Source organism: Ambystoma mexicanum, chromosome 2p (assembly GCF_040938575.1).
Source record: "Ambystoma mexicanum isolate Mex_15411 chromosome 2p, UKY_AmexF1_1, whole genome shotgun sequence".
Lineage (NCBI taxonomy): Eukaryota > Metazoa > Chordata > Amphibia > Caudata > Ambystomatidae > Ambystoma > Ambystoma mexicanum.
The window spans coordinates 292,674,560-292,699,814 of NC_090923.1; positions in this window are offsets into that span (position 1 = coordinate 292,674,560).

Genomic DNA, 25,255 nt, shown 5'->3' on the forward strand with positions numbered 1-25,255 from the left:
TTTATTAATAAAACATCAAATGCTGAATAAACTACAAGCAGATGTCCACCTCGCATTTTTGACCCTTCACAGTCTTTACCTACATATGCAATTTCTTTGCAGGAAACATGGTTTTTGGAACCTTCTGTTCTAGCGGGCTATCTTAACATTTTTGCAAAGTGTGGAAAAGGTATCTCAGGCAAGAAATATGGGGGTCTTTCAGATTCAGATTAAATGCAGGACTGGGGCATGTAAATATGGCAGTGAATTCCAAATTTACTCTAAATTTGCAATGGCAGTTGATTTAGTTCTTCTAAATGGGAAATAACTCAAAGTTATTCATGTTTTTGCCAGATGTAAACATTTCAATGATTTTCTATGCTTCTAAATATATTAATGGATGAGGCTATTTTACCATTGAAAGACAAATGTGGTTTTATCATTTCTGGGTACCAGAATGGCAAAATGGGCCTCTAAGGGGATTGAAGAAGTAGAACATGAATAATTTGGTGACATGGTATACCAATCCTGAAGCATAGACAAGATTGATGCAAAAGGTAGTAGGTTGGCACATTTCTCTGTACTTTGCCTTGACTGCTTTCAACCGACCTTTGCCTTTTTACTTTGCCTTGTCTGCACTGACACAAAACTTTGCCTTTGTATTTTACCTTGTCTGCATTGTAACATTCTTCTTATTGGGTGTTGAATTTGTACTTTGCCTTGACTGCATTCAAACAAACTTTGCTTTTGGTTATTTTCTGCATTAGCACTCTTGTACCATTCATTCACTTGTTGAGGCACTTGTTAGATCGCCCCGGGGTCCCCAACTGCTTTCGACAGACTCACTGGTTTCTTCCATCATCACCGATGGTGCTCGCGCTGCTGCGGTTTGGCTTCTTCACTCGCTTTACAGTTTGGAGTGTGTGGATGCTCCTCCAGCATCTAGCACGGCTCTGCTGTCACACGCCGGCTTTCCTTCATGGCCTGGTGTGAAGACTGCGGTCCCATTGAGCGACCTAACCTCCAGGAGCTCCTGCACTGTTCCCGGCATCTCCATAGGCCTCCTTGGTCACACGCAGCATCTCTCTATATCTGTCCCAGTGGCCTTTTCAGCTCTGTCGGTGTACCTCGCATTCAGGAGCCTTAGCGTGGATGGCAACGTCTCCCCCTGCACTGATCGTCTGCATAGTGAGGTTACCATCTTTAAATGTCATGCTCATTGAAGGTTTGGAAAAACAACTAGTCTGAATGTTGTACTTTTACCTCCTGTCACTTTGCACAAACTCCCTTGTCCGCCTTCTTGTCTCAGTACCTAAGTGGTTATGGGAGTTTGTCACGGTTTATTACATGGCACACGCCAGCCAGGGAACTCCTTCCCTACAGTGAATGTGGCGCACTAAAAACGCTTTTTATTTTTTAGTATACTATGGATTCTCTTTGAGTAGGCCTCCAACCCATCTCGCACCCAACCTCCACAAACACCCTGGCCCTCATTCCAACCCAGGCGTTAAGGGTTTAACGGCGCCGTCGGCGCCGTTAACCCTTAACGCCTGATTTCCACCTTAACGCCTGCTTTTAGCAGGCGTTAAGTACCAAGGTGCTAAGCGTCCTTGGCGCTAATTACGGCACCGTAATTTACGGTGCCGTAATTAGCGCCTTCCCCACTCCCATTATGCCCTATGGGGCAAAAATGGGAATGGGGAAGGGTAAATGGGGATTGGGGATTTACCGCCCCACTCACCTTGGAATGGGGCGGTAAATCCGCCATCCACCATGGTGTAAATGGAGTTTACACCATGGTGGTAAAGTAGGGAATTTACCACCTGGGTTGGAATGAGGGCCTCTGTGTCAACATGGACTAGGAACCAGGCCGGTGTGTATCAATAAGATATTTATTGATTTATTATTTAAGGAAAAAGAAAAATCAACCAATTACACAGCCACCAATGTTGTGGCAACACAAAATGCAATCATCTCTACAAAACAACCAGGTTAAGATATACTACCACAGTTAATTCCATTTCTTTAATGGCAGAACAGAAAAAGGACAATTTACCATAATGATAGCCTTACGGTTAAGCAATCCCCCCTGCAACACTCACCCAAACATCAATTTAGACTTGATTCCTTTGAATGGAAGGCAGTGGCAAGGAGTAGGAATATAGAGGGAGATCGGTTTTGGGTGAAGCCCACCACCACAAGATGGCAAGTCAGCAAAGAAAGGGAAAACCCATTTTCTTTTTATTTATTTTTTTTATTGGTTTATACAAACCTTTAAAACACTTCAATTTAGTCCAGACCCAATACAAAACAAAACAAAACAAAACAAAACATAAGCATGAGATAAAGTTCCATCCTTTTGACACAGTTTGTGTCTTTAGTGCCAAAGGAGCCTTGTCAGGGAGTGATTAGTTTGCTTCGTGTGATGACTAAGCCATGTTAGACACTACCCTAATGTCCTTGTACTTCGGTGTCAGATATCTCAAGGCTCCTTTAAATCTCATGCAAAAACAGGGTTAACACCCTTGTCATTTTTGTGTTTGAACCCATGAACATCTGCTGCCACCATTCTTCGGCGTTCCTCAGTGGATATTCATTTAACATTTGGCCAAGATGTTTAGTTCTTAGAGATCTAAAGAAGGGGCAGAATAAGACCAGATGTTTAAGCGTTTAGTCGCAGGCTTTACAAAACCTACATACGATATTGGACTTATCCTTACCAGCCCAGTTCTTTGTTCGATCTTTAGTTCTAATCAGGTTTAGGCGGAATCTCATGTATGTGGCTCTCCTCCTGTTGTCTGGGAATAAGACCACATAATTTTGCAGTTTATTCAACGCTCTTGCTTCACTAGGAGCGTCCCTCATTGTTTTGGAAAACCCATTATTAGAGCAAAATGGAAGAATAGTTGACATTTGTGATGTCATCTTTGATGTCCTGGGTGTTAGTCTTAGCAGTGCACGGAGGTGGCGCGAGTTATGGTTGCTTAGCTTACCATAACTGGCGAATTTCAAGGGTTTTTCAGTTTTACTTGGAACCATAAGGTCCCTTTAACAAAGTTTTTTCACTGAATTTCATAGGTTTTTAGTAGCGCAACTTAACCATAACGTCCCTTTAACAAAGTATTTTCACTGAATTTCATAGTTTTTTAGTAGCACAACTTAACAGTAATGACTTTGACTTTATTTACATGTCATATGGAACTGACTAGTTCTCTTCTTATGAACTTGATGTCCGCGAACTTATTTAATGTTCGCGGACATGTTCGGAGAACAGTACCACTACCTAAAAACTGTGGGCGGGGGGGTGGTGGGGTATGTTTGATTGTTATATCATAATATAGGAACATTTAACAAATTCAAAAAGCAGCACACAAACACATTATATATAGTAATACATAAGAAATGTAACCCATATATGTAACACACTAACCATTCATTTAAATACAATATGTTCTGAAATGAAATATACCACAAGAAGATAAATTGGCTTCCAACATAATTACCTCACAGACACAACAGAACTGAGAACAAGACCAGACCCACTGAATACATAGGAGTTATCTTACCAGAAATAGTAAGTGTACTTCATTTTACTCATATATTTATAAACTTTCTGTATTAGATTAAAAAATATATTATCTTTTTTTTTTTCTCACAGAACTGTCTAGTACTCTGGAATGGCTAGAGGACAATTTCCCACATGAAGAAATGTCACAAGATAGTGAAACTAATGGTAAACACTTTATAATATAAACCATTTATTTATTATTTTTTTTTATATACATTTAACATATATATTATTTTTTTGTACAGAGCAAACCAGAATAGTAAAAACTTCAGAAAAACCTGTTATGGATAACAGTCTTCACAATATAGAAGAAAAAATGGATGTATTGTTGGCTAATTTTAATAATTTAAAAACTTTTGTAGAAAATCATTTCAAACCAAAAACCTCGTACCATTGCCCCACATGTACTTGTCCCTCCTCACCATATCCCAGTCAATTATCCCCAAACCCTCTCCATAATCCAAAACGTTTTGATGAGATTTCCATCCCTTCTTCACCTAATACTAATCATGTTGAAACCCCAAATTCTCCTGTTTTTGTTTCTGTTTCTGCCTCAAATTCTCTGTCATACATTATTAATATATGTTAAATAAAGTTTAATTTTTATATTGTATTGTGAATAGTTTCCGTTTTTTTTTTAAAAACAATAAAAGTGTCCGCGGACAGTGCGAGTGTTCTGAAATGTTCGTACATAAACGGAAATGGAGGTGTCCTGAAGAACACCACACCTGTTCGTAATGTTCGCTAGCAAGTTGAAACTGTTCTAAGAACACACGTGGTGTCCTGAAATGTTCGTAAAGAAACAAAAATTAAAGTGTTCTAAAGAACACTATATCTGTCTGTAATGTTCGCTATCAACTTAAAACTGTCCTAAGAACACAATTGGTGTCCTGAAATGTTCGTAAATAAACGAAAATGATGTGTCCTGAACAACAGTACAACTGTTCATAGTGTTCGCTAGCAACATGAAACTGTACTAAGAACACACGCGGTGTCCTGAATTGTTCGTAAACAAACAAAAATTAAAGTGTCCTAAAGAACACTATACCTGTCCGGTACTGTTCGCTAGCAAATTCAAACTGTTCTAAGAACGCTATTGGTGTCCTGAAATGTTCATACGTAAACGAAAATGGAGGTGTCCTGAAGAACACTATACCTGTTCGTAGTGTTCGCTACCCAATTGAAACTGTTATAAGAACACAATTGGTGTCCTGAAATGTTTGTACATAAACTAAATTACACGTGTCCTGAAGAACACTATATCTGTCCTTACTGTTCGCTACCAAGTTTAAACTGTTCTAAGAACACACGCGGTGTCCTGAAATGTTTGTTTCACGTGTGACGCACTTTTAATTACTTCAGAACCCGAACAGTGTCCGTAGGACATCAATGCACATGCGCTAACCAATCTCCGTGCACTTGGTGTCCTGGGGACAGGCGCTTCCTTCGCGGACTAGTTCGCAAACGGATCATATGACCGCGCCCACGCTCATCATGTGTCCTGAAATGCGGACACTGTTCGTGTCCCCGAACAATTTAAAAGTACATTTTCAGTTAATCCATAATATTTTTCAATAAAATCTCACCATGGCACAAGTCCCACATAGCAATCTTGAGTTTCTATATACCTTTTGAAACTTTCCGATCCTTTTTTTGTGTTCGATCTGTCTGCGGACAGTGCGCATGTCCGCGGACCGCGCACACGCACCCCTATAAAAGACCACGCCCAAGAGCTTATTCCCATTGTGTTTCTGGCTATTCTTCAGAACACAGTGATATTTGCTGCCACCTGCAGACTACACCATCATTAAGATGGCATCCTTGGCTGCTGAACTGCCACTTGGTGCTGCACCTGCTTCAGCACCACCCCCACCCCCTCCACCACCACCACCTCCCCAAGGGCCTGAAGAGGGGAACAGGAGTGAGGATGCGGAGGAGGAAGAAGAGGATGATGAGAATGAGGTAGAAGAAATCCCTACTACCCGCACTAGGCGTGAGTCTTGGGTGTGACGGTTATTTACCATTCATGGGAATGGTCCTAAGGCTTGTGCGAACCGTGTTACCTGCAATGAGTGCAAAATGATACTCAGTCGCGGAAAGCACGGTAAGTACAGCTTTGGGACCACTACTATGAAGCGACACCTGAGGTCATTTCACTCTGGGGCTATTCGCAGGGTTGTACCTTGCGAAGAACGTAGCAGGTTGATTTCCTCTACTTCATCCTCTGTTTCTGATCCTGTCACCACAAGGACCACCTCTGTGGGACAGCGTCTTTCTCAAGCTGCCTCACAGGCCATACAGAATGCTGATGACCCTTACCTTTCGAGGCTCACAGTTGTATGTATGTACTGTGACACAGTACTCTGCAGGGGGGAGCGACTTCGGAGTGCTTTTGAGACTATCGTTTCAGAGCACGAGAAGACCTGCTCACTACCCAAATAAAACCCACTCTACATCTTCCTCTCTCAGCTCGCCCTTTCTTATCCCTGTGGTTGGTGTCCCCCCCTTTACCCTCCTTTACCCTCCTCTCCTAGTGTGTCGTGTCTGAAAAACCAAAAAAAATACAAAATTACAAAAATCAAAAACAAATAAGGCTCTTTTGAGAGGCGCCTTTCCCAGTTAAAAAATAGAAGTGAAAATAAATGAAGCAGGGCTCTTTGTATTTTTTAGAAGTCCGCGGACAGTTCGCGAAAATTAAAAAAATTGGGTTGCTACTCCATCACAAACCTTGTAATTTTCGCTGGAAAGAAGTGGTGGCTCTGAAAAGAGCCTTTGGGTGGTGTTTGTAAGTCACAAATTGTAAATGCTTAACATCTACTTCAAAATCGTTGTTGTAATTCCAAAAAAGGTCGCAATGCATTTTGTACATTTCTCAGAAAAATCTGATTGCCAGCATAAGTAAGATGGACTCTATCTCTGCGAAAAATGTATGTACTACAAAACATAATATTTTCATTGTGAAAAGAAGACATGCCAAAATCTCTTAGAAAGCCACAAACAGCCTTATTAACATTGCGCCTTGCTTTTTCCATTTGTGGACCAAATGAAGAAGAACGAAGCCACATTTGTCTCTGCGCAATCTGTGAAAATATCACTTGAGAATTAGGAAACATGTCCATAACCTTCCTAAGTCCTTCTTTCATAGCAATTGCAAAAAAAACTCCAGTCACATGTCCTAAACTGTTCCCTCCACAATGAATTACAATTATGTCTGGATGTTGCTCTGTCTCCAAAGTAGCACAGAGAGGTAGCAAGTCCAACCACTTCATTCCACGTACTCCATGCCAGTGTACTTCCACATGTGGGAATCCAAGATCTACAGCTACTCCACAGCTTTCTGCATGCACCTTCAACCAATGTATCCACGAATCTCCTAAAATCCAAACAATCTGTTTTATGAAACACACAGCCATAGCTATCTTTTTTTCTCTCAGCAAAAAGAGTATCTGAGAAAATCTCTCCTGGCACAACACACCCACCAAACTTTCCTGACCAATCCCTTTCAGTGCTTATTCTCATTTGCATGACTTCTGAACCCAAAAATCCCCGGATGTAACTCCCGATGTCCGCGAACTACCGCCATGTCCACGGACATATCGTAACATGAACAGCCCTTCTACCATTTCCACTACACTCTCTCTGCCATTCCCTCATTGTATGTACCTCAAAAATCACATGACCATGCACCAATCACATTCAAGACCTCTACATCTAACTGCATCATCATAGATCAGCACTGCAAATGTACTCTGAATCTCTCTGAGTACAAGTGTCATATCATTGGCAAGCAGCATCTACCAGAAATACTGTACAAGTCTTCAAGATTTCTACTTGCAGCTCCATGCATATCCATATGCATGAACACAAACCTCAGGTATGCATATTTTCTGTATAGTAGATGAACACATTTTCAAACAGACTTTTACCTTGTAAGATCTGTAAAATGAATTTACTGTACTTTTTTCAATTTCCTAAAATCAACTATCACTTATAAACCTTTATACTTTTTACTTTCTTTATACACACACACTCAAATCATGTTAAACTAACATTTTTTAAATGAAATATATAGACTACATATATTCAAACAAAATTGCAAGCAAACACAATCTATGTTTAAACCTTTATAAAAATACTTATAAAATTTCATATTTTTTGTTTTTATCTATTTATTTACTTAATTACTTTAAATTAGACATGACATTGAGGCGCTATTACCTAGAACAGTTTACTTACAGAAATAGTGGTATTCACTAATTTATTATAAATTTCACAAGACATAGTAAAGATATTTTATTTTTGCTACAGTTAGTCATTCAATACAATGTGTTCATTAAGAACATATCATATGTACTGAACTGATGCAATGTATCTTATGTAAATAAATTAGTTTAATGGTTTTACAGAAGGCACTGAGGATTTCAATTAAAAAAATCAATATCTAAATTAAAAACAGTGCTATATACAAACAAAGTTACTAATTTGAAGCTTTTACAATTGCAGTGAAGACCAGTTTCCTGAAAAGAAGCAGCTGAATTCGAAGAAGAAAGAAAAACTAAGAAGTTACCTGTTAATTTAAAAAAAAAGTAAGTAAAATATCACCATAATATTTGTATTATTAATCAAATATACTATAACATTAATACGAGCTATTTCGGTTTCTAAAAATAGAGATTTTGTACCATTTTGTCCAAAAATTTCCATGTCTTAAACAGCGATTTACAGCCAGAATGGCCCACAAATTTCTATTTTTGGACACACAAATTACCCAACTGAACCACTACAATTTTCATATTATAGAACAAACAACTGTTTTAATTGTATACATTAGATTTACTATTTGTACTTTTCCACACCACTAGCTTACTTTTTTTTGTCATCTGAACCCCAGTTTAGTAACACATAAATTCAAGAATTCAAAATTCAAGTTCCCAATGCACAATCACACCCCATTACATACATCTTTATCATCTTACTCAAGCACTCATGCACACAGCACACATACATTCCAGAACACCCCAACCCATATCTTCTTTATTTTTTTCAACAGACCCTAAAGAATGCCTACCAAAAGTCAAGTCCGCAGAAAGCAACGCAAAAGTAGAGCAAATGAAAATAAAGGTGTCCAACATAAGCATCCATCTCTAGCAGAATTTGTAAAAAAAGTTGAAACAAAACAGCTAATACAATCATTTAGTGAAACACAAGAAGTTTCAAGTACAACAACTTCGCTTCCTCTATCAAAATGCAAAACAAACCAAAAAACAATTAACAGTAAATCAGCTATCAGTACAGATAAAACTACTTCTTCAAATTTTAATATAGTGCAAAGTAAGCATACCAAGAAAACTATTTTAGCCAAAATATACCGTCACAAAGTCCTTCAAAATCTTATAAAAACAGGAGAGAAATCAGGTTCAAAGCTTAAAACCTATCGTAGGAAATTAATCTTAGAAGCATTGATGGACAGTGCAATTCTTCTCAAAAGAAATGTATTTATTTTACTGTTAAACAAAATGAAACCACTAACAAAACTAACAACTAAATTACAAAAAAGACTTCTCAATAAGCGAAATATCAACAGAAAGAACTTCTTAAGTATCAGCGGAGGTGAATGGAATCACACTACAAGCACAGAACCATATTTTAATGAAGAAGCGTACAAACAAAAGCAAACTAATACAATTGCCATACATAGCAGTGGTCGAGGTTATGAAAAAGTGAATAATACCATAATGGAACAAGAAGTACTTCTTACAAAAATATGCCCTGAAAACTTAGAATTACCCCTCCATTCAACTGAATCAGAACGTCTAGTGTACAAATGGCCATGCACGTCAATGTGTAACATTCCCAAACAATGTTTCAAATCTTTACGCCAATTCCTCAATAAATATGTAAAAAGCAAAGACAAAATCAAAATTAAATTACTGTAAAATATAGATACCTGTCCAGTGCGCAAGTACACAGGACTACAAGGACATTCATTGGCCTGCATTACAGGACCTACTTGTAAAACCACTTTCCATGATATCAAAAGGATATCAACACATCATTCAACTATAAGAAATCTAGTCTATAAACTGTACTATGCTAAAAGTCCTGCTTTATCACTAGCAAAGTTAAATAGCAACCTTCTACATGGTACAGCAAAAGACCTACTTGAAGAAATTCACTATATCCAGAAAAAATATTTTGGAAGTGAAAGCAATTTACAGAATGAAATAGCTTTAAACCAATTAAGCAACAATTCTACACATGGCAACCTTTTGCTAAACACATACAAAAAAGAAATACTAAAATTTAAAAGTACATCAGCTGAAGTACCAAACCATGTATGTTTATGTTGCTGTAGAATATTTTATAAAAGTAACACAAAAACTGTGGACCTATCATACAAAATAGAAGACAATGAAGATTCTAAATGGTTTGAATTAGCTCTCTACCTTGTAGCAGAAAACAAATATGAAATAACTGAGCCCTTAATACTTTGCAGTTATTGCACTACAAAACTTGACAACAACCAAACTCCTTCACGTTCTATCACAAATAATTTGGAATTATACCCAGTACCAAAACCTCTAAAACAACTTAATTTATGTGAGAGCATCATAATTCAAACAGTACACCCATTTCAAGCAATAATACGCCTGCAACCAAAAACAGCAAAATTACCTCCCTCTGAATTGGTAAAAGGCATTCGTGGAAAAGTAGTTTATTTACCATTAAATCTAAAAGAAAATGTGCATACTCTAGGAGTGCAACGTCCAATGCAGCAATCTTTAATTATATTAGTAAATGGAGTACCTACAAAAGACAAAAAAATATGGCAACAGCTGGTAGATTTATATAAAGTTAGACAAACCTTCCAATATCTTAAAGAGAATAATGAATATTACAAAGAAATTCATATTGAAGAAAACCTGAAAGATACAACTGAAATAATTCAAGAAACACAAGAAGCTGGTCAATTTGAGCTACTAAATCCTGCTGCAATATCAAATACTTTAGACTATTATACAATTCAGACTTTGCACTGTAATGACACCGTACAAGATGTACTGGAAACTTACCAAATGCGTCAAACAAAAGGATCGCCAATCAGTATATGGGAAAAAAGTATAGAAGCACATGCTTTTCCTCTACTCTTTCCTACTGGCAAAGGAGGAAGGTATGATGATAGACCTATTCAAATAACAGCTTCAGAATACCGCTCATTACAGATGTATTCTGAAGATCCCAGATTTAGACAAAATGTGGAATACATGTTCCACCTACTCTTTGAAAGTGAACTAGCAACTTTATATTACGGAGTTGCACACATATTAAAATCAGGATCACACTTTCAAAATATGACAGCTACACAATTATTAGAGAAAGTGCAACAAAAGGATGAGGTTTTACAATCAAATATTACAAATCTATTAGCAAATATGCGTGGTACTAAAGAGTACTGGTTTCGACGTCATGGAGATGTACGTTGTATGATCAGAAACCTTGGTCCACCCACTTGGTTTGTTACATTAAGTTGTGCAGAATATGCATGGGAAGATTTAGATGATTTCCTACGCATATCAAATAAAAACAAAACAAACATAGATATTATAACACCTGGAGAACTTTGTTCTTTGGATCCTGTTAATGTTTCAAGATATTTTCACCATCGCTTCATTGCTATGCTACATTTTATTTGTAATAAAACTGTTCCTCCTCTTGGACAAGTGCAACACTTCTTTTGGAGAAAAGAATACCAAGCCAGAGGAGCACCACATATCCACATGCTTTTATGGATTAAAGATGCTCCTAAATTTGGTCAAGACAGTGATGCCACTGTTTTACAGTTTATTGAAAAATATGTCACTTGTGAAATTCCATCAGAAGCCACAAATAGTGATCTTCGTGCACAAATTTTACAATTTCAAAGACACAAATGTGGAAAATATTGTCGTTGCAAATACAAAAACAAAGGCAAATACTACACCAAATGCCGATTTGGTTTCCCTAGACCAGTTACAATTACAGGTCAAGTAAACAACCTCATGTCTTCAGTTAGACATAGTGTTAAAGGTAAGTCACCTAAAAATACATATTACATAAAAAGAAAAGAAGAAGAAAAATATATCAATGATTATAATGCAATCATTGTCCACTTATGGAATGCAAACATAGATGTGCAGTACATTGCAGACAATTCTACTGCAGTTGCACGATATGTCACAGCATACTTAACTAAAGCAGAAAAGACAGAGCTCCAAGACCTCTGGAATGACCTGTCATCAGATAAAACAGTATCTCAGAAATTATACAGCTTGGGCATAAAAATGCTCACCCATAGAGAATGTGGATCTTATGAAGCAGCTGATTGTTTAACTGGTACTTCATTGTATGGTAAATCTGAAAATATAGTATGGCTAAGTCTTGGTCCAGCTAAATCTAGAAAAAGAGTTCTAAAATCATATGAAGATATAGAAACAATAGCCAAACATGATCGCAACAGCCAAGACATTTTAAAAAACAATGTTTGGACACATACTACCCAAACAGAAGTAATACTTTGGAAAACATGTGTCTATACCAAATAGCCCAAAACTACACATACAAAAATAATATGAAACCTGATGAAAAAAAAGGTAAATATAGAGTGAAAGACTGTGAAGGCAGCTTAGTTAAACTCACTAAACCAAATTTAATTAATCATATCAAATTGTCATTGACGACTCCTCAACATAAAGAAGTATATTACATGTCCCTGCTACAACTCTTCAAACCATGGAGAAAAGAAGAACAATTACTAGATAACTATGACTCATATGAGGATGCTTTCAAAGCAAATTAAAGCACTATAACTGATGTAAACTTTACACAGTACAAAACAATGTTGCACAATGAACAGCAACATGAAGAGGAACTCCAAGCCCAACTAGATAAGGATACTCCTGACAGTAGTCAACCTTCTGTAACAGGAAACGAAGAACCACTGGGAGAACCACTAATAACAAATAAGGCAGAATTAGCTATGATAGAAGTAGAAAACACCATGTGTCAGTATGAAGATAAGGAAGACTTAACTATACTACAATCAAAACTAAACAATGAACAAAGTAGCATTTTTCAAGAAGTAACAAAACAAAGTGCACATGGTGTAAAACATGAAAATAAAGAATGTTCCTGCCATAATTATAAACCTATACTACTGTACGTCATTGGTGAAGCTGGTTCTGGCAAAACATTCCTAATCAAAATCATTAGTAGGTTCCTTCAACAATTGACAAACTGCAAACTGTCAGCTGTTGTCACTGCCCCCACAGGTTTACCTGCCTACAACATAGGTGGTGTTACATTACACCGATTACTACTATTACCAGTAGAACACCAGAACAAATTAGACTATTACAAACTTTCTGCAGAAGCTGCAATGGAATTACGCAGAGTATTGAAACAAATGAAAATGCTACTAATAGATGAAGTGAGCATGGTCTCCAACCTGATGTTAACTTTGATTCACCTCAGATTACAAGAAGTACTCAAAACAGACTATGAAGAGCTCTTTGCAGGAAAACACATTATTGTTTTTGGAGATCTGCTTCAATTAACACCAGTAAAAGGTGAACCTATTTTTAAAACATTATGGCACAAACTCTGCCGTAAAACTGTTGGCAGCATTCGAAATGTCAACCTTTGGCAACATTTCCAATACAGAGAATTAACAGAAAAAATGCACCAATCTGCAGATCTAACTTATGCCAACATTTTAAAAAGTTTGAGAGTTGGTATACTTTCTAAAGAAGCAGAAGCAACATTGAAAACCTGGCACATTAATGCACTTTATGGCGATAATGCATGTGCTACAGATGTTATGGAACAATTAGCCCACAAAAATGTCAATTGTATGGCCTTAATGCCAACTCTTGCAAGCTGTCTCAAATTCAATGAAATAATGTTAAGTAAAGAAATGCAACCAATAATGGAAATTAGCGCCACAGACAAACTAGATGTACATGGTATGACACTACCCATATGTGACCAAGCCACAACAAGACTAAATCATTTAGAAAAATCAATCTCAAACACAGCAGGCTTAGAAAAGATGTTAAAATTATCCTTAAATTGCAGAGTAATGCTTAAACGTAACCTTGACTTGGACCAAGGACTAGTTAATGGAGCACTGGGTACAGTTGTTGGCTTTCAAACATACCCACGTGACAACAAAATTCAGTGTGTCAATATACTCTTTGACAAACTTTCAGAAGTAAAACGGATAGGACGCTCAACAGCTAGATTCCTTCTCTTCAAAGATATGTATGTACGCAGAGAACAATTTTCTCTAACTCTTGCATACGCAGTCACGATTCATAAATCACAAGGTCTTACCCTAGACAAAGCAATGATAGATATTGGTAACACAGTCTTTAAAGAAGGCATGAGCTACGTAGCACTATCACGCTTACGTACACTTGACGGTCTATTTCTAATCAACTTTGATGCAAGTAAAGTAAACACTGATATTCCTTGCATTTTAGAATATAATAGACTTTGCTCACTATACACTCCCCATCTAAACACATATTCTGTTCCACAAAAACTAAAACGTTGTAAAAGAAAACTAAATCTAACAGAAATGCAACAGGACGTCACTGCAAATCCTCCAAAGAGAGTAAAAGAAACTAATACTTCATCAAGTACCACAAACAAAAAAGAATCAATTAGAGAAAGACTCCAAACAATCAAGACTCCAAAAAAGAATCAATTAGAGACAAACTCCAAAAAAAGCAGTTAGATACAGAACTACCTGGACTATTTAAATTCTCAAATATAGTTGGTGTAAGTTGCTATGCAAATGTAGCAATGAATATTCTATTTCAATTACCACCAATTGTTGACAACATTTACTTACACAGTACAGACCCATTGTGTTTGCAAATGTTAGTACTTCACAGAAATGCAGACAACAATCCTGACAACACATATAGTGTTTTTGGAATAAGACGACAATTGGACTACTGTGCTGGAATGGTGAAATTCACTATAAACTCATAGGAAGATCCACAAGAATTTTTAATGTACTTACTACAAGTACTGGAAAACAAAAACATACCTATAAATGAAATCTTTCAGATTTCATACATGTGGAAACATACATGCACTCTCTGCAACAATGTGACACAAGAAGAAATCCCCAATGAACGCTTCATATATATATATCAATACCAAATTGTGAATCCATTCCATTTCAGCAACTTGTAAAAAATGCAAACCGTGGTAGATTATGCTCTACCTGCAATTCAGATAATCGCTCCACGTTAGTAATACAAACACATAGTAAATACGTGATACTAATGCTTCTACGTTACAATGCAGAGGGTACCAAAAACAACTGCAAGCTGACTGGATTCACACATGGTCAAATATCACTTGGTAAGAAAACCTTCACAACAATAGGTATAATCTACCACGCAGGAGCCACAACCAATTCAGGGCACTACACTGCATATATAAAAAAGAAATGTGGATGGTTTGAATGTAGTGATAGTACCATTACTCTAAAGCAGAGATTACCAGCAAATCTTACAAACGCTTATTTGATGTTCTTAAAACCAAAATTTGATAAATAAACTGTATTTAAACCTTTAAGTAAATTTGTGATAAAAAAATATAAACTGTTAGAATACTCCAAAAGCTATCTAACTGCTCAAAGATTCTACAACAACTAATCAGATAAATGAATACCACTAAATTAGACCAAAAAATACACAGTTAGAATACGCCAATTGGTATCTAACTGTCCCAAAATTATAAATTTGTGTTAAAATAATATAAACTGTTAGAATACTCCAAAAGCTATCTAACAGCTCAAAGATTCTACAACTAATCAGATAAATGAATATCACTAAATTAGGCCAAAAAATACACAGTTCGAATACGTCAATTGGTATCTAACTGTCCCAAAATTTAACAATATCCAAATAGATAAATCAAAACCACTAAAATATATTAAAAAAATAGACAGTTAGAATACGCCAATTGGTATCTAACTGCTCCAAAAGTTTATAATATCAAAACAAATGAAGAATCTGTTACTGCTCCAAATAAAATACAACAAAGCAAAGTATAAAGCATTAGCCAGAAACAACAAGTGAACACTGAAAACAAACAAACAAATAAACTGTAGCATAACAGAAAAACGTTTTTTTTTTAATCCAACATGGATTTTTTTTCTCCCACAGACCCAATGATTTTAGCAACAAATACAGAAACTGAACAAATTGCACAGTACTCTGATTTGTACTCTACTAAATATGAGGGTCGAAAAAAATTAAAGTATATTGCTTATACAATGTCATTACAAAATACTAATACTAACATGCTATTTTCTTTTATCACAGAAATGAAGAAGAAAAACATGGACTCCCATTACTAGACCAAACAGTAAGTATACAATAATAAGGACAACCATAGCAGCATATCACATCCATAGTATCTAATACCTTTGTTCCTTATACATTTGTTTTTCACCCAAAGTTATAAGCAAATATGAATGTGATATGCTGCGGTGGTTGTTGCCAGGGCATAGAGTCTTGGGTGCATGGCCAAATGGCCAAATGGCCATGCACCCAAGACTCTATGGCCTGGCAACAACCACCGCAGCATATCACATCCATAGAGTCAAACATTTCAACTATGATCTATGGGAAACGTTTAATGTCCGCGAACAATGTGAGTGTTCTTAGAACACTTTGAACTTGCCAGCGAACAATACGGACACCGTTTTCAGGACACCCCCTACGAACATTTCAGAACAACGTGATAGTTCTTAGAACACTTTCAACTTAACAATGAACAATACGGACAGCGTCCTAAGGACACTCCCTACGAACATTCCAGGACACAAGGAGTGTTCTCAAAAACGTCTTCAGAACACCCCCATTTTGTTTATTTGCGAACATTTCAGGACACTGCGGGTGTTCTTAGAACACATTCAACTTGACAGAGAACAATACGGACAGCGTCCTCAGGACACCCCCTACGAACATTCCAGGACACCGGGAGTGTTCTTAGAAGCTTCTTCAGAACACCACCATCTTGTTTATTTGCGAACATTTCAGGACACCGCGAGTGTTCTTAGGACACATTCAACTTGACAAAGAACAATACGTACAGCGTCCTCAGGACACCCCCTACGAACACTCCCCGGACACCGCGAGTGTTCTTAGAAGCGTCTTCAGAACACCCCCATTTTGTTTATTTGCGAACATTTCAGGACACCACGGGTGTTCTTAGAATACATTCAACTTGACAGAGAACAATACGGACAGCGTCCTCAGGACACCCCCTACGAACATTCCAGGACACCGGGAGTGTTCTTAGAAGCGTCTTCAGAACACCACCATTTTGTTTATTTGCGAACATTTCAGGACACCGCGAGTGTTCTTAGGACACATTCAACTTGAAAGAGAACAATACGGACAGTGTCCTCAGGACACCCCCTACGAACACTCCCCGGACAACGCAAGTGTTCTTAGAAGCGTCTTCAGAACACCCCCATTTTGTTTATTTGTGAACATTTCAGGACACCGCGGGTGTTCTTAGAACACATTCAAGTTGACAGAGAACAATACGGACAGCGTCCTCAGGACACCCCCTACGAACATTTCAGGAGGACACCGGGAGTGTTCTCAAAAATGTCTTCAGAACACCCCCATTTTGTTTATTTGCGAACATTTCAGGACACCGCGGGTGTTCTTAGAACACATTCAACTTGACAGAGAACAATACGGACAGCGTCCTCAGGACACCCCCTACGAACACTCCCCGGACACCGCGAGTGTTCTTAGAACAGTTTCACTTTGCTTGCGAACAAAACAGACACATATTGAGTGCTTAGAACACCCCCTAGACAGTTTATTTAGAACATTTCAGAACACCCGTGATGTCCGCAAACAAATCAAACACAAAAAGAATGTCTAACACATAAAAAACACAACTTTCATCCTATCTCATACACTCCCACCCTCCCCAAACACTCCTACACACCAACACACTCTACAAAATACACATTTTGAACAAAGTTTCACCGCGCTGTCCGCGGACGTCCGCGAATCTAAGATGGCGGACGCTACCGAAAAATCTGACGCGCTTCATGCTCCACGCCGTCCAATCAGCGAACACGTTGTATGTCCGCGAACATCACGCAAGACGATTGGCCAATCAGGACACTGTCCGCGGAGCGAACAGGGAAGTGTGTCCGCGAACTGAACACAGATATCACTACTTTTTGGTCATTTTAAAAAAAACTACTGGACGGATTTTCACCAAATTTGCAAAAGCACGCTTTCGAGACCAAGCTGCTGCTCCTGGTCCAAATTTGGTGGAAATCCGTGCAGCGGTTTGGGCTGTAGGCGCGAGCAAAAATTTTTCCCATTCAGTCTATGGGAAAAAAAAAGTTTTGGGACCCCCCCTATAACTTTGCCCCTCCTGGACGAATCCTCACCAAACATTGCAAAAAATTTCAGAGTGACCCAAATACTTTTTTTGCAAAGTTTGGTGAGGATCCGTCCAGGGAGAGCGAAGTTATAAGCCACCCAAAAAGTGCTCTTCCTATGGAAACAGCAACTTAACCCACCACCACAAGATGGCAAGCCAGCAAAGAAAGGGAAAATCCATTTTTTTATTTTTTTTATTTTTTATTTTATTGGTTTATACAAACCTTTAAAACACTTCAAGTTAGTCCAGACCCAATACAAAACAAAACAAAACAAAACATAAGCATGAGATAAAGTTCCATCCTTTTGACACAGTTTGTGTCTTTAGTGCCAAAGGAGCCTTGTCAGGGAGTGATTAGTTTGCTTCGTGTGATGACTAAGCCATGTTAGACACTACCCTAATGTCCTTGTACTTCGGTGTCAGATATCTTAAGGCTCCTTTCAATCTCATGCAAAAACAGGGTTAACACCCTTGTCAGTTTTGTGTTTGAACCCATGAACATCTGCTGCCATCATTCTTTGGCGTTCCTCAGTGGATATTCGTTTAACATTTGGCCAAGATGTTTAGTTCTTAGAGATCGAAAGAAGGGGCAGAATAAGACCAGATATTTAAGCGTTTAGTCGCAGGCTTTACAAAACCTACATACGATATTGGACTTATCCTTTCCAGCCCAGTTCTTTGTTCGATCTTTAGTTCTAATCAGGTTTAGGCGGAATCTCATGTATGTGGCTCTCCTCCTGTTGTCTGGGAATAAGACCACATAATTTTACAGTTTATTGAACGCTCTTGCTTCACTAGGAGCGTCCCTCATTGTTTTGGAAAACCCATTATTGGAGCAAAATGGAAGAATAGTTTTTTTACAAACTATTTCTCACAACTGCTAGGGGACAGAATAGAAGAAAATGTGTACTGCTTACACTTAGGAGATAGGCAAAGTTTTTAGAAAATACTAATCAGCACACCAGGGAAAATAGGAATGAAGTAAAAAAATCATTTTTGGGAGAAAGCAAATGCAAAGGGAGAATACAGTGGCAAATGGAAATTCGTTTACACTGAGGTTTACAATGGTAGGTAGGCTCTGGGAAAGAGTTAACTTACAATAGGAAAATCGGTTTTCAGTTACAATGACAGTGGCACATAACAGGTAGACATCTGGGCAAAGGGATTGCTCACTAATGAAACCAGTTGGGGTTTAAACTGACAGATGCAAATAGGAATTTGTTTGGTAACGCACACAATACATGGACAAATTCGGTTTTCAGATCACAAGGGGATTAATTCATTTGGGTCAACACTTTAATGGCTATAACAATTACAAAAACACTGGGACAAAGATTGTTGGTTTCAAATTTCAACAATCCCGATATGTGAAATTCAATGGGGGAATTAATTGATTTACTTACAAAACATTAAGGATTTAACAAGATAAATGAGGATTTTTTTAAATGGGGATATGCTAAAGTACAAAGGCAAACAAGAGAGTCTTCTGTGGGGAGATGACTGAACTACAAGAGCAATTGGGGTTTTCAATGGGGAAATATTGGATGCACCGCTATACAAATGAAGAGCTTATGCAATTTAGGGCTGGGGTTATTGCTACTTACATAGCAAGCCTTTGTTTAAGATTTAAGAAAGCCAGCTGGATCTCAGGACACTCTGGATAGGGAGAGGGGTCTGGTCACTGCACTTCCAAAGATGGTAAGTTTCAGCAGCCTTCTCTCCGTCCTCCTTTTTCTGTCTTTCTCTGTTGTTCTGTCTCTCTGTCCCAGTACAGACCACATATAGAGCAGAAATGGCATCACTAATTTTTCAATCTAAGGGAAGTACCCTGTAATTATCCCTGCTGCTAGGATTGGACAATTACCCTCCCTCTCTCCACACCCATTCATGATTGGTTCAAAAGAGGAGAGCACCATCTGTCTTTTTCCATTTGTCATCATCCTTTTTTCTCCTTACAACTTCTGGCTGTTAGTCTTAGCAGTGCACGGTGGTTGCCCTGAGTTATAGTTGCTTAGCTTACCATAACTGGCGAATTTCAGGGGTTTTTCGGTTTTACTTGGAACCATAACGTCCCTTTAACAAAGTTTTTTCACTGAATTTCATAGGTTTTTATTAGTGCAACTTAACCATAATGTCCCCTTAACAAAGTTTTTTCATTGAATATATATATATTTATTACATGGACGCGTTAGTGTCCATGTAGTTATGGTTAAGTTGGTGTTTCCATAGGAAGAGCATTTTTTGGGCGGCTTATAACTTCGCTCCCTCTGGAGGAATCCTCACCAAAAAAAACTTTGCAAAAAAAGTATATAGCCCACTCTGAATTTCTTTTCAAAGTTTTGAGAGGTTTGGTCCAGGGGGGGAAAAGTTATATAGGGGGGTCCCAAAACTTTTGTTTTTTCCCATAGCCATAATGGGAAAAAACTTTGTGCACGCCTACAGCCCAAACCGCTGGACGGATTTGCACCAAATTTGCGGCAGGAGCGGGGGCTTGGTCCGGAAAGCGTGCTTTTGCAGATTTGGTGTAAATCCGTCCAGTAGTTTTTTTTAAAATGACCAAAATGTAAGGCAGAAAAATTAGTGATATCTCTGTTCGCTTCGCGGACGGACTTCCCGGTTTGCTCCGCGGACAGTGCCCTGATTGACCGAGCGGCTTGCGCGATGTCCGCGGACATCTGACATGTTCGCTGATTGGACGGCGTGGGGCGTGGAGCGCGTCAGATTTTTGGTGGCGCCCGACATCTTGATTTCGCGGATGACCGCGGACAGCGAGGTGAAACTTGGTTTAAAAATTGTATTTAGTGGAGTGTGTTGGTGTGTAAAATAGTTTGGGGAGGGTGGGGGAGTATGAGATAGGTGCAATGTTGTATTTATTTTATGTGCTAGACGCTTTTGTTGTGTTCGATTTGTCTGCAGACAACACGGCTGTTCTGAAATGTTCGTAAATAAGCAGAATGGATTCGGTGTCAAGTTGAAAGTGTTCTAAGAAGACTCGTGGGGTCCTGGAATGATCACAGGGGGTGTCCTGAAGACGTTGTCTGTATTGTTCGTTGTCAAGCTGAAAGTGTTCTAAGAACACTCGCGGTGTCCTGAAATGTTCGTACATAAAGAAAATGGGGGTGTCCTGAGGACGCTGTCCGTATCGTCCTCTGGCAAGTTGAATGTGTTCTAGGAACTTCCTTGTGTCCGCGGACATTAAAATGGTTGCAATGCTTGAATCTATGGGTGTGATATGCTGCGGTGGTTGTGGCCAGGGTATAGAATGTTGGGTGCATGGCCATTTGGCCATGCACCCAAGACTCTATGCCCTGGCCACAACCACCACAGCATATCACACTCATATGCCATGCACCCAAGAGTCTATGCTCTGGCCACAAGCACCGCAGCATATCACACTCATAGTGGCTTATAACTTTGGGTCAAAAACAAATTTATAAGGAACATTGTTATAAGCCAGTATGGGTGTGATATGCTGCGATGGTTGTATTTATCATGTTATACTTACTATTTGGTTTAGTAACGGGAGTCTATGTTTTTCTTGTTCATTTCTGTGATAAAAGAAAATAGCATGTTAGTATTAGTATTTTATAAAGACTTATTACATTGTACAATCAACATTTTCTTCTTTTTTTTATCCTCATATTTAGTAGATGACAAACCAGAGTACTGTGCAATCTGCTCAGTTTCTGTGTTTGTTGCTAAAATCATTGGGTCTGTGGGAGAAAAAAAATCCATGTTGGATTAAAAAAAAAACCTTTTTGTGTTATGCTACAGTTTATTTGTTTGTTTGTTTTCAGTGTTTACTTGTTGTTTCTGGCTAATGCTTTATACATTGGATTGTTCCAGTTTTTGGGAGCAGTACAATATTAGGTATTTGTTTGGATATTGTAAAATTTTGGAGCAGTTAGATACCAGTAGGCATATTTTAACTGTTTATTTTTTGATATAATTTCGTGGTATTGATTTATCTGTTTGGATATTTCTAAATTTTGGGACAGTTAGATACCAATTGGCATATTCTAACTGTCTGTTTTTTTCTCTATTTGAGTGGTATTAATTTATCCTATTAGTTGTTGTAGCATCTTTGGGCAGTTAGATAGCTTTTGGAATATTGTGACAGTTTACATTTTTTTACTACAAGTGTACTTAAGGTTTAAGTACAGTTTAGTTGTCAAATTTTGGTTTTAAGAACATCAAATAAGCGTTTGTAAGATTTGCTGGTAATCTCTGCTTTAGAGTAATGGTACTATCATTACATTCAAACCATCCACATTTCTTTTTTATATATGCAGTGTAGTGCCCTGAATTGGTTGTGCTCCTGCGTGGTAGATTATACCTTGGTAGGTTTTCCTACCAAGTGATATTTGACCATGTGTGAATACAGTCAGCTTGCAGTTGTTTTTGGTACCATCTGCATTGTAACGTAGAAGCATTAGTATTACGTATTTACTATGTGTTTGTATTATTAACGTGGAGCGATTATCTGAATTGCAGGTCGAACATAATCTACCATGGTTTGCATTTTGTACAAGTTGCTGAAATGGAATGGATTCACAATTAGGTATTGATATATACACAAAGCGTTCATTGGGGATTTGTTCTTGTGTCACATTGTTGCAGAGAGTGCATGTATGTTTCCACATGTATGAAATCTGGAAGATTTCATTTATAGGTATGTTTTTGTTTTCCAGTACTAATAGTAAGTACATTACAAATTCTTGTGGATCTTCCTGTGAGTTTATAGTGAATTTCACAATTCCAGCACAGTAGTCCAATTGTTGTCTTATTCCATAAACACTATACGTGTTGTCAGGATTGTTTGCTGCATTTCTGTGAAGTACTAACATTTGCAAACACAATGGGTCTGTACTGTGTAAGTAAATGTTGTCAACAATTGGTGGTAATTGAAATAGAATATTCATTGCTACATTTGCGTGGCAACTTACACCAACTATATTTGAGAGTTTAAATGGACCAGGTAGTTCTGTATCTGACTGCTTTATCAGCGTTTATTTTACTTGCATCAAAGTTGATTAGAAATAGACCGTCAAGTGTACGTAAGCGTGATAGTGCTACGTAGCTCATGCCTTCTTTAAAGACTGTGTTACCAATGTCTATCATTGCTTTGTCTAGGGTAAGACCTTGTGATTTATGAATGGTGACTGCGTATGCAAGAGTTAGAGAAAATTGTTCTCTGCGTATATACATGTCTTTGAAGAGAAAGAATCGAGCTGTTGAGCGTCCTATTCTTTTTATTTCTGAAAGTTTGTCAAAGAGAATATTGACAAACTGAATTTTGTTGTCACGTGGGTATGTTTGAAAGCCAACAACACTAGCCAGAGCATTGGTATTATCCAAACTGGACTATTGTAATGCCCTCTACATAGGAGCCACCAAACAAATCACCAACAAAATTCAGACGCTACAAAACAACGCCCTTAGGGCAGCACTCAATATTCCCAGGAGGGAACACATTTCCAATATCAGGAAATCCCATAACTGGCTCAGCACAACAGACAAAATCCTGCTTAAAGTAGCATCGCTCACCCACAAATGCCTGAATAATGCTGCCCCACGCTATCTGGCAGACAGAATATGCAAACACAGCCCCATCAGACCCACCAGAACCTCCAATGCTAATCTGCTCACCGTCCCCAGGTTTAAACGCACCAAAATGGGTGGCAATAGCTTCCAGGTGAAAGCACCTCAACACTGGAACTCCCTACCACCATCGCTCAGAACTCCCCAACCTTACTCACTTTTTAGACGCAACTACATCCATTGGTTAAAGAACACGAACCACTAACACCTCTAACACCACACGGCTGCTCTCTGCGTTGCATGCTTTAAGAGAATCTGTAAATTTGTAATACTAAACTTGTATATATTTGTAATTCTTTAAATACATCTACTGCATTCTCTCCTGCCAAACTGTACACATGTTCCTTCATCGTCACACTGTAATTATGTAATGTAAAGTATAATTATGTAATGTAAAGTATAAGCATCCTGTAACCAAGCTTTGAATCACCTTGCTGCTCATGCGCCCTCATACCCTCGGGTCTGGTGCGCAATACAAATGAATAAACTAAACTAAACTAAACTAAACAACTGTACCCAGTGCTCCATTAACTAGTCCTTGGTCCACGTCAAGGTTACGTTTCAGAATTACTCTGCAATTTAAGGATAATTTTAATATCTTTTCCAAGCCTGCTGTGTTTGATATTGATTTTTCTAAACTATTTAGTCTTGTTGTGGCTTGGTCACACATGGGTAGTGTCATTCCATGTACATCTAGTTTGTCTGTGGCGCTAATTTCCATTATTGGTTGCATTTCTTTACTTAACATTATTTCATTGAATTTGAAACAGCTTGCAAGAGTTGGCATTAAGGCCATACAATTGACATTTTTGTGGGCTAATTGTTCCATAACATCTGTAGCACATGCATTATCACCATAAAGTGCATGAATGTGCCGGGTTTTCAATATTGCTTCTGCTTCTTTAGAAAGTATACCAAGTCTGATACTTTTTAAGATGTTGGCATAAGTGAGATCTGCAGATTGGCGCATGTTTTCTGTTAATTCTCTGTATTGGAAATGTTGCCAATGGTTGACATTTCCTATGCTGCCAACAGTTTTACGGCAGAGTTTGTGTCCTAATGTTTTAAAAATATGCTCACCTTTTACTGGTGTCAATTGAAGAAGATCTCCGAAAACAATAATGTGTTTTCCTTCAAAGAGCTCTTCATAGTTTGTTTTGAGTACTTCTTGTAATCTGAGGTGAATCAAAGCCAACATTAGGTTGGACACCATGCTCACTTCATCTATTAGTAGCATTTTCGTTTGTTTCAATACTCTGCGTAGTTCCATTGCAGCTTCTGCAGAAAGTTTGTAATAATCTAATTTGTTTTGGTGTTCTACTGGCAGGAGTAGTAATCGGTGTAAAGTGACACCACCTATGTTGTAGGCAGCTAAACCTGTGGGGGCAGTGACAACAGCTGACAGTTTGTTGTTTGTCAATTGTTGAAGGAACTTACTGATGATTTTGATTATGAATGTTTTGCCAGAACCAGCTTCACCACTGACATACAATAGTATAGGTTTGTAATTTTGACAGGTGCATTCTTTGTTTTCATGTTGTACACCATGTGCAATTTCTTTTGTTACTTCTTGAAAAATGCTACGTTGCTCATTGTTTAGCTTTGATTGTAGTATAGTTAAGTCGT